Source organism: Nanorana parkeri, unplaced genomic scaffold, assembly GCF_000935625.1.
Source record: "Nanorana parkeri isolate BGI_ZX_2015 unplaced genomic scaffold, ASM93562v1 scaffold921, whole genome shotgun sequence".
Lineage (NCBI taxonomy): Eukaryota > Metazoa > Chordata > Amphibia > Anura > Dicroglossidae > Nanorana > Nanorana parkeri.
Window position 1 is genome coordinate 91,775 of NW_017307189.1, and position 10,738 is coordinate 102,512.

Genomic DNA, 10,738 nt, shown 5'->3' on the forward strand with positions numbered 1-10,738 from the left:
ATCTTTTATATTTTATTAACAAATGGGTATCTTGTTGTGTTTTGGGGCATTCAATTAAATTTGTCACTAAATTTTGGGGTTTAATAAGGAGTTGCGCTAATATTGCGCAACATAAAAATTTGCAACTACCACCATTTTATTCTATAGGGTCTTGGCATTCAGAAAATATATAATGTTTGGGGGTTTTAAGTCATTTTCAGGCCTAAAATGTGGAATATAACATGGGTGCAAAAAATGAAAAAAAGGCCTCAATCATGAAGGGGCTAAAGTAATACTTTAGCCAAAAATAACAACATAGAAATAAAGACCCATTAAAAGATAACATTTTCCCAGCAGTATGTTTTTGTGCTGCAAGATGCCCTCAATCTGATGGGCAGCATCATTCAACTTCCTCTGAGCCCAGGTAATCTTGGACCTACCCCAGTCTGTAACTGCACAGTAAAAGGAGAAGGAGCACAGTGATGAGCTCATCTCTTCATTCTGCTTTCTCTTCCTATCACCATGCTACTTGTCATCACATGGTTTGATTGGCTCCTTGTACTGCGTCTTCCTCTCATACTCAAGCTGTGCTACACAGAGAGTATGCAAGAGGCTGATACCAGGTTGAATTGAGATAATTCTACTGCTTGCATTTTAAAAATGCCTTTATTAATGTATTGTTGATTACAGAGCTGCATTCATGTGTATAGTTTATATCTGACTAGAGTTTAACTTTAAGCACTTGCTGTCTGGAGTAATTTCTTACATTTGCACACACATGATAAAATCTGAATTTTTGGCTGGGAAACAGGAGCGCCAGACCAGTTGTTAAAAAGACTCCAAATTGCTTTATTCTATTATTTATTGCTAGTTCAAAGTATGAACACATAAAACAGCCAACAGCAATAAAACAGCCAACAGCAGTAGCTGCTGCTGTTGCAATTACCGGCTCACCCCCTCTCTGAGTTCTTATGAATAAATTAGTGCTAATACAGGTGAAACTCGAATAATTAGAATATAGTGCAAAGTTCATTTATTTCACTAATGCAACTTAAAAGGTGAAACTAATATATGAGATAGACTCATTACATGCAAAGCAAGATAATTCAAGCCGTGATTTGTCATAATTGTGATGATTATGGCTTACAGCTCATGAAAACCCCAAGAACCCCAAATCCACAACCTCAAAAAAGTAGATTATTACATGCAATCAATAAAACAAGGATTGTACATAGAACAATATCGGACCTCTGAAAAGTACAAGCATGCATATGTACTCAGTACTTGGTTTGGGCCCCTTTTGCAGCACTTACTGCAACTACTTTTGCACAATATTCTAATTATTCGAGTTTCACCTGTACATATCTGTTCACTAACTTTGCCTTACTGAATCCATTAAAATGCATGCAACGCTTTTAAAGCCCTGATGAAGGGTGAGGGTTTCGGCCTCCAAAATGTGTTGCCGATTTTATGTGACTGTATTTTCAGCTTCCAAAGCAATTTCAAATCTTTCAACTTGTCTGGTGCTCCAGTTGTTCCGTTTTACTTTGAGATTTTTATTGTTAATGTTGTAGACTTTTCCTCACTTCCCGTCTGGTAAAAGGTTGTCCAAAAACAGAAACTGAAGGAAAATCTCTCTAATGGAGCCCTGGATAGCAGCAAACTTGACAAGAGGTCTAACCTCTTCCTGTTCAACCAAAAACTAAAAGTTTTTAAACAACTTTTTTAGGCAAATAACTACACTCACAGGCCACTTTATTAGGTACACCTGTTCAATAGCTTGATAACACAAATTGCTAATCAGCCAATCACATGGCAGCAACTCAATGCATTTAGTTATCTAGACTTGGTGAGGATGACTTGTTGAAGTTCAAGCCGAGCATCAGAATGGTGAAGCAATGGTATTTAAGTGACTTTGAACGTGGCATGGTTGTTGGTGCCAGACGGTCTGGTGCCAGTATTTAAAAAACTGCTGATCTACTGGGATTTTCATACACAACCATCTCTAGGGTTTACAGAGAATGGTCCCAAAAAGAGAAAATATTCCCTTGTATTAACGGTTCAGGCTGGTGATGGTGTAATGGTGTGGGGGATGTATGTTCTTGGCACACTTTGGGCCTGTGATGCTATCATGTCAATATGGACCAAAAACTCTGAGTAATGTTTACAACACCTTGTTGAATCTATGCCACAAAGAATTAAGACAGTTCTGAAGGCAAAAGGGGGTCCAACCCGCTACTAGCAAGGTGTACCTAATAAATTGGCCAGTGAGTGTAAAATTTGAAGCAAATGTGTTGAATTGCATGCCAAAATTATGTAAAGTTATGTCCATAGACTTTTGATTCACCTACTTCTGATGAAGTATGTAGCCACATAAGATGGGGACACAGTCTTGTACTTAGTGCCACTGTCAGCCTTCCAGTCTGTTCTTTGGACACTAAGTGAACATCATCACCTTAGTAACACCCTATGAGAGCTCTCTTCCACCTGTACATTTCCTTCCCACCCATCAGCACACACACTCTCATAGTAAGCTGTTTTTAGCTGGTGTGTAAAGACAAAGATTACTCCAATTGGAAAATAATATCACAATGAGTTTTCAAGATGTACATAAGTGAACTAAAAAAGGTGTGTATATATTTTAATTGAGTTGTCCTTTAAATTTCCTTTGTGGGGCAGGGGTCACCAAGGTAAGCATATTCACTTGCTGCCAGGTACAGGCTAGGTCACTCTCTTCAAATGCCAACAGGAAGTGTTTGCTGGTATGGGCTTCTTCTAAGTTCTTGCGTTTAGTTTCTGACTCATCTCTTTTTAACAAACAACTGTACTTATCAGCAGTCATGCATTATGTAATTTGACTTCTCCATTATTGTCATATGGAACACTGGTTTAAAATATTTTGAACACTGACAAAATCCCTTACAATCTTAATAGTCTTCAGTATGCTGCAGAGTGCCCAGGTGCTATAAATAAAAACTAATAACAAGTTCTCCACTGATGTCTTTATCCATTAAAGTCACATTTATTTTAACAGTCCATGAAAATGTTGCTCAAGAAAACTCATATTTATTGTTAAGCTTATCATAAGCAGAAAACGCTTATCTCTGGGGCCCCCAGAACACATAGAACAGAAGGCAGTTTATGGTGTTATGCACCATTTAATTCTCCATACTTAGAGCACAATGGCTACTATGGGAATACTAAAGACTGCTTTTGAGATTCTATTCAGTGTATTCAGTTATCCTAGATTTAGAAAGGCTTATGTACAGTATATAGGAGGTAAACAAACAAACAAACAAACAGTTCAGGTCTTACCGCATCTCATTAAACAAAGATATTGCACAATTTTCATATGTAAATAGTTAAGTAATAAGTGGATTGGGTTGAAAATCAAGTACAATAGTAAAATGGCATATGGTGATTTATTTATTTTTTTTAAATAATATCCTCAATATATTAAAGCAGAATTTCCCAGTCTGCAGAAAATCATACAGTTCATGATTCCAGCTGACCTGGATTCCTAAAGTGCATGATTCTCTACAACAGTTTTTCTCAACTTTTTTTCAGTTATGGTACTTTTTTTAAAGTATGCAAAATCTCAAGGCACCCCAGTCTAAAATGTTAAAATAATATAAATAAAATACGATGTGTGGTTCCCTCTACATTCAATATTCTGCATACGAGTCTGGTATGGATTTTAACCTCTTGCCATCCGCCCGTTAAGAAAAAAACGGACGGACGGCTGACTCCTATCTGCGGGTTGCCGTCGTCAGAATGTAAACAATGTGGGACTCCCACTTTGTTAAAAACCAGAAACTACTCTTTCACATCAGAACCTTCTCCCCCCACTTTAAACCAGGAGCCTTTGTCACAGTGGACTCCTCTGCCCCCTCTGTCCTACCTCCACATCAGAGTATGGCTGTGGCAACATGGCAAAAGGGGCAGGAAGCAGAGCAGGTCTGGACAGAAGTGGACTTCCAACCTATCAATGCTACAGGCTGTGCTGGATGCCATCAGCTTTTAAACAGCATCATGCATTTCTATGTTGCTGTCAGCCAACCCGCCTGCACCATGGAAATTAATGATGCTGTGTAAGTGTAGCGCCCTCTAAAATGTCGCTATTCAATTTAGAGATACCTGGACTGTAACCAGTCTAGATACTGATTATACAGAGCTCTGCATTCTATAGGTGTCCCTGAGTCTGCTGGATTGATTGCTCCTCCTGTTGCTGAGGAAAAGGGAGCCTTGGCATACAGTGAGGGAGGATCCACCCTCAGGTTATGACTATGCACCTGACCCTAGCCAATCCCTGAGTAGGATGACTCAGAGGCATGCTGATGGCAGGTAATAAAAGGTCTGGGGACACTGTGGAGAGTTCTCTTCCCCTAGGGGCCTCGCCCTAGGAGGACTGTGTGTGATGCAGAGCAAGCAGCCTGGGCCTCAGCACATGGCAGGTGCTGAGGGGCCTAGAGGCCTAAGATACACTGATACTTTGCTGGGCCCATGCACGTGGCAGGTGATGGGTGCCTTGTTCTAAGAAGATACTACTACTAAACTGGAGTGCTCCTTGGCAGTTGCAGATGCTGAGGGCACAGAGATTCCAGATCCTGTTGCTACGCAAAAATACCTCACTGGACCCATACAGAAGCTGGGTCGGGGAGGAGTCCGCTTGTTGAGGGGTACCGCAGAGGAGCTGGTGCGAGCGTCTGTCTGGGACCCACAAGGGAGATCCCACACCCTATTCCAGTACTACTACTACTACTGCTATTGGTCTCTGGGACCAGATCGCAGCGATTTCGGCCTTAGCGGTTGCTAGGGGAGAAAGCTGTCCTCAGAAGATTCCAATGGCATCCTACAGACCCTAAACCCTCTCTCTCCTATTGATGTTGCAAATAAATACCCTAAAAAGACCCTAAGACTCGAGCCGTTCTGTCCGTGAGTGTCGGTGTGCTGTTGCTGATCAAAGGGGACTGGCAGCTGGAACCAACAGGTAGGAGAACCTATTTCAATATTCAGCGGCTCCTTCGGGGGTGAGCGCTACATAAGCATTTCCTGATTCCTCTGAGGAAACTAGATGGCACCTCAGGGTGCCAAGACACATCAGTTAAGAAAGGCTGATCTACAAATCAAAAAAATATATATATGGAATTTTATAGAAGAATCTTATAGAAGAATTTTATAGAAGAATCAAAAAATTATGAAACAGTGATTTTCATCCTTTGGGTATCTATATATATTAATAATATTGTATGTCCTAGATCTAAAAGACCAATAACATTGGTACTAAGGGCTTTGACTTGAATTCCCACCCACCTAAGTCTTACCCATATTTAGTGGCCTTTGAAAACACAGTGCACAAACAGCACTGCAGACACAGTAAACACAGCAAAAATCCAGTTCTCACCCCACCAGCACCTATCCAATCCAACCCAGAAACATTTACCTGAATCCACAGTCACGTGATTCCTGTGGCACTTCTTCTGGTAGTGGTGAGCACTGATCAGAAGATGCTCTCTTTTATTCAGTTGACGTTTCTTGTGTCCACCCCTCAGGTCACAATAACACTCTTAAAAACCCTGTGAGGGCTCCAGTGAAAAATTAGGGGATGGAGTCTTCCGACAGCCAGTGAGCACTGTCACATCTCCAGAAATTGACATGGCACTGCAGACTACACCTTCCCACATTATAGACCAGACAAAAGAAATCCTGGGTGTGACAATTACACTCTCACATCCCACCCTGTGCAGAGATTTTCCTGCTCTGGGACAAAAATCTAAGCACCAGCAAACTGAGAGTGATCATCATTGTAGCAAGGTAACTATGCAGTTAACTCTTTACATACACACACGGTAGACACAGCTATGTGTTTTAACAGAATCATGCACAGTATCTGCTGTTGCAATTCTGACCTTTTAAAATATATGTCTGTATCACTTGCAGCCATGCTCAGACAGGAATGTAACAGTTTACAATACAGTAGCTCCCTATAGGGGTGGAAATTCATTCATTTCTAGTTAAAGCTTTCATAGGTTCAGGTTAATGATATTCAAATATAATTTTATTAAAAAGGAGAGAATAATGTTGTAGGAAATATTTTCAGCAAGATATTACAAAACAGACAAAGGCAACATTAAAATAAATGGGAAACATACTTAGCGAAGTTCGCCTACTCTTTGGTTCTGTGCAAAGCCCAATTCACTTGCAGAATAAGTCCAGTCTCATATATCAGAGTCACTGGCTCTCATTAATTACTCTCAGCACTCCTTCATAGTTTCAATGATAAACAAGAACAGTAAATATGACATGGTTATTAAGTATGTCTCACCTAGGAGGGCTAATTTGTTTCATTAGCCCACTGGACCTTGTACCATAGGTATGTTTGTGTCTAACATTTTCGAATACTTTACTGTACAGACTTTTTATGAACGGAGCTCTATCACAGTAAGAATTATGGAATATAGATAGAGTTTTGACTCTGTTAGTTCAAAAACAGACTAAGGATGCGTGTTACTTAGCTGTTATACCAGACTGTTTATGGAGATGGCTAATGGAGATTTACAACATACTGCTTTACTTTTAGCTTTGACTGTTTTAGTTGGATTTTGTGATGCTTTCTGTTAAATGTGTCTTTTTTTTGTTAAAAATGTCACTTTACATGGCTGCCTAGCACAGAAAGGAGATTGAACTCCGACCGTTTTTGTCACTGACTTGCAAATTTTGGAGAAATGAGGGTGACACTGTGTTCAGTAAGACTCTACACAATTTGGGGTTCATCAGACCCCATTATTGACACAATGAGACCAAGTCTGCTATGTGACCAGATGTTTAGGAAAGTGATTAGGGCTTTTATATATATTTTTTTTCAAATATGAAAGTATAGATTGGGTAAGGGGGGTGGAATGGGAAAGGGTGTTCTTTTTATAGCACTCTGCTGAAAGTGACCCTGTCACCACTTTTGTAACGGCAACCGCTGTCAGCGCTCACCAAGGGATCAGGGAGTGCAGGATTCCGCCGCTTCTCGCCACCGGCCGCCTGCGTCCCCGGGTGGAGTGCACACATCCACTTCCGGGTTCGGACGCCGGATGCGTTCCACCGTGGGACGCGGAAGTGCGCCGCCTCGATCAGCGGCTCCTTCCCCAACCCTTAGCCCTATATAAGCGGCCCAGTGAGACAGTATGGCGTTCCACTATTGAAGACTGAACGCCTGCTGTCTCCTGGGACCCTACAGCTCTCCTAATCAACTACAGCCAGCTACACAATCCTTGGACCGAATCCTTTTGGACCACCAGCTCCTTATATGCTACTCAATAACCGCAAGCACTTGTGCATACTGCACTTCAACTTTAACATATTGGCTGTGTACACTGTGAACCTGGACTACCTCCTGTGCTCCATCTACTGGGCTGCTGGGATATTACACCACTGACTCTAATTATAGCTGCAAGCACTCCTACACCTCTTTTGACAACCCTAACCAATACAGTTTTCTGGTACTGTTACTTTGAGATTGGGCTTATGCAATAATATCCCCATCTAAACGTTTTACCTTGTTATTTTTTGGCTGTGATGCTTGAACCCTAACTCCCTGTTAAGATTGGGAGTGAAACCAGGGTACCGTCTGAGAAGCCTCCGCAGTTGCGATCCAAAACCCCAACTCAAACCCAGGTGTTACAACTTTATACTCTTCATGCTGAATATATCACTCAAATGTATGAAATTTACCCATTTTTAGGGTGTAACATAAAACATGATAGGATTGATTTTGTAATTTGGCACAACTATGTGTGGCTCCACCCTTTGACAGGATCTGCATTTTCCATCAGTCACTGCAGCAGAGGGACTTGTAGTGGTTAATGGAATTCAAGTGCACTTCCTCCCATATATGTTACTGAATGTCTGTTCTTCAGTACGGATATGGATGGAAGGAAGAGTCTGTAGGAGCCAGAGCATTGTACCCACGATCCATATGTTCCCCCCATTTCCAGTAACGTGAGCTGCAGTTTTCTTCAACCTCCAAAACGTCTAGGAGTACTGGAGGCTTTTCTCAACCTGAGAGCGGTAAGCAACTCTCTCCTCCTATGCCCTGCCCTTAAAATCACCAAGGCCGCTAGTCATTGCCTATGAAGCCTTTGGTGCTCTGTAATGACAGCATAGAGACTGTGGCAGTTACAGTGGAACAAGGCATTTTTCTCAGCAGAATCTCTGAATCTCATAATTTCTACACTCACTGCTGTCAGTGGCAGGCTCTTTCACAGACAGCCTCTGAGCAGTCATTATTGAGCACATGAGGTTCTAGGAGAGTGCTCCTGCCAGTGACTGCATGGCGTATTGCATGGAGATCTTGCTAAGAAAATTGCCTTGTGCTTCGCTTACTCCTACAGACTATGTACTGTCATTACAGAAGAAGTGAAAAACTATAAAAGAAACTGATTAATTAACATGTTAAAAGCTTCTCACAATTTTTACTTTCAGGTTGAACAGAAAGCATAAAATCAGTATATTTTGGATGTTCAACACACACACAGTAAACTAATATACACGAAATATCACGACTTTGCTAGGTCAACATACACAATGCAAATGATTTTCCTATGCTCCTGCTCTTTTCCTTTAGAAAATCAACCCTTTTTATTTTTAAGAGGCTTTAATGCTAATGATGTCAAAAGGGGACTAGAGCTCCACCTGCTGGCTGGATAGAAGACTGTGCAGTATTAATATGGAATATTTCATATATACCTGTGAAAAAAAGAGAATTCATTATTAAAGAAATAATTATTTTGACCTGGCCATAAGAAATAAAGAAAATATGTACAGAACCAATATACATTCCCTTCAAAGGCAAGCTGAAAAAAAAAAAAATACGGTTAACATTCACAAATATTTGAACATTTCAGGTGCATGAAGCCCAACCTTTTGTGTGCCCCCCCAACCCCACCATATCCTCCCAAAGCCGCCCACTTTTTTATTTTGTAAAGATTATTTTATATGTAAAATTTGCTTTGTACTTTTAATGTGTATTGCCTCAACCATATCAGCTGCCAAATTATAGCCCCTAATTCTTACAGTCTATACATACTGGGCCTGCTTCTGTTTGTAACCTAAATATACATATTTTATTAGAAATGATACCACACATAAAAAAGAAAAATGTTTTTATTTAAACACAGACTTCTATTGCCTGCTCGATGTGCAGTGCTATCTGGGTAATTCAAAAGTAATATCGTGTACCAGCTGAAGTTCTGTTATAGTGAACAATAGACGCATACCCATCTCCCTCAAGGTGCTTGTCAATTCCTAATTCCCCATAAAAAAACAAATATTATGCAAATCATTGTTGTTTCTATGTTCCTCCTTTCTGAGAGTGCAGGCAAGTTAGGTAGAAATGCATCCAGATTAATGAGGTATAACCTCCACAAGGTGTGCACTATGTCTCTTGAGGCCCATTATCCACAATCATTTTTCATAGTATTTGTAGTTGTATTCCAACAAGTTATAAACGGTGTACTTTACAGCAGGGGTATAACTACAAATCATGGGGCCCCATAGCAAAACTTTGTGCCCCCCCCCCCCCCCCCCCCCCCCCCCCCCCCCCCCTCCCAGCTAACTCTGTCTCTCTTTCTCTCTCTCTGCAGCAGCTGGCAGTATCAGCTGTTAATATGCATCACTGATCTTAACATGAATTGTGTATCAAGGACAGGCAGCAGGAGAGCTACTAGGGAGTAGTACTGGGAATAAAAGTTATAGTAGCACTAATAATAAAAACCATAATGTTTTATACATTACTGAATGTGATACTACATACCTAAGGGGTGTGTCAATGACAGCCTGGAGTCACATGAAGTGAATTGAATGATGCTGGATGTCATTAAACCCATATTAGGAGCAGTGCTGGACCTTGGAGTGGTAAAATCTTTAGGGGGCAGCACAAGAGGAGGTGAATATTGCAACAAAAACTGTTTGTTTTGTTTTTCATAAAGCTACTGGGCAAAATATTTTTTTTTATTTACAGCAAAAAGGTGGAGTTGGGCTTTGAGAGGGCCGAACACGTAAAAGACTGAGCGTAGTAGAAATACTTTCCTGCATAAAGATAAGTTCTTGTTTGTAATTTCATTTAAGGTGACATTAAAGGATAATCCCCCCCCCCAAGATGTCCCTCCAGCACTGTTGCGGGTCTCCGTCCCAGCACTGACTCCCCTGTCCTCATCTCCTCTGATGTCCCACGGAGTCTGTGCGGGTGCACGCTGCTCCAAAGACTTATCTTATGTCTCTCCTCATCTCCCAGCTTAACATCAGAAATGCGCATGCTCCCGCCCCAAGATCATTTGTGGCCGCCCGAGGCTCTTCAGATGTTCGGACGGGAGCGCGCAGCGAAGACACAGGTTAGTTTAAACCTGTTTTTAAAAGGTTTTTTTTAAGTGTAGCCCCCATCACCTTCTGTGATGTGGCTACTAGACCTTTAGTGGTTGCCAGGGCTGTAGTCAGCCTGGCTGGAATTATAGTGGCAGTTATCTGGTTAATTCCAGGTGTCTGGCATTGCCTGTACCCCCCTGGGCGGAGTGTGACTCTGTCATATTGAGGGGCAGCCAATGAGAGGCACTGTAGTGTATGTTCAGTACAGCAGCCAATCACTGGGATCCTCTCAACTAGTGGTGCATGCTGGGATATGATACATATACTGGAGGGATATGCAATGTGCTCAGACTAGCCGGGATCAGCCATGGATTAGGGCTGGGTGCTGTCCAGCCTACCCCCCCCCCCC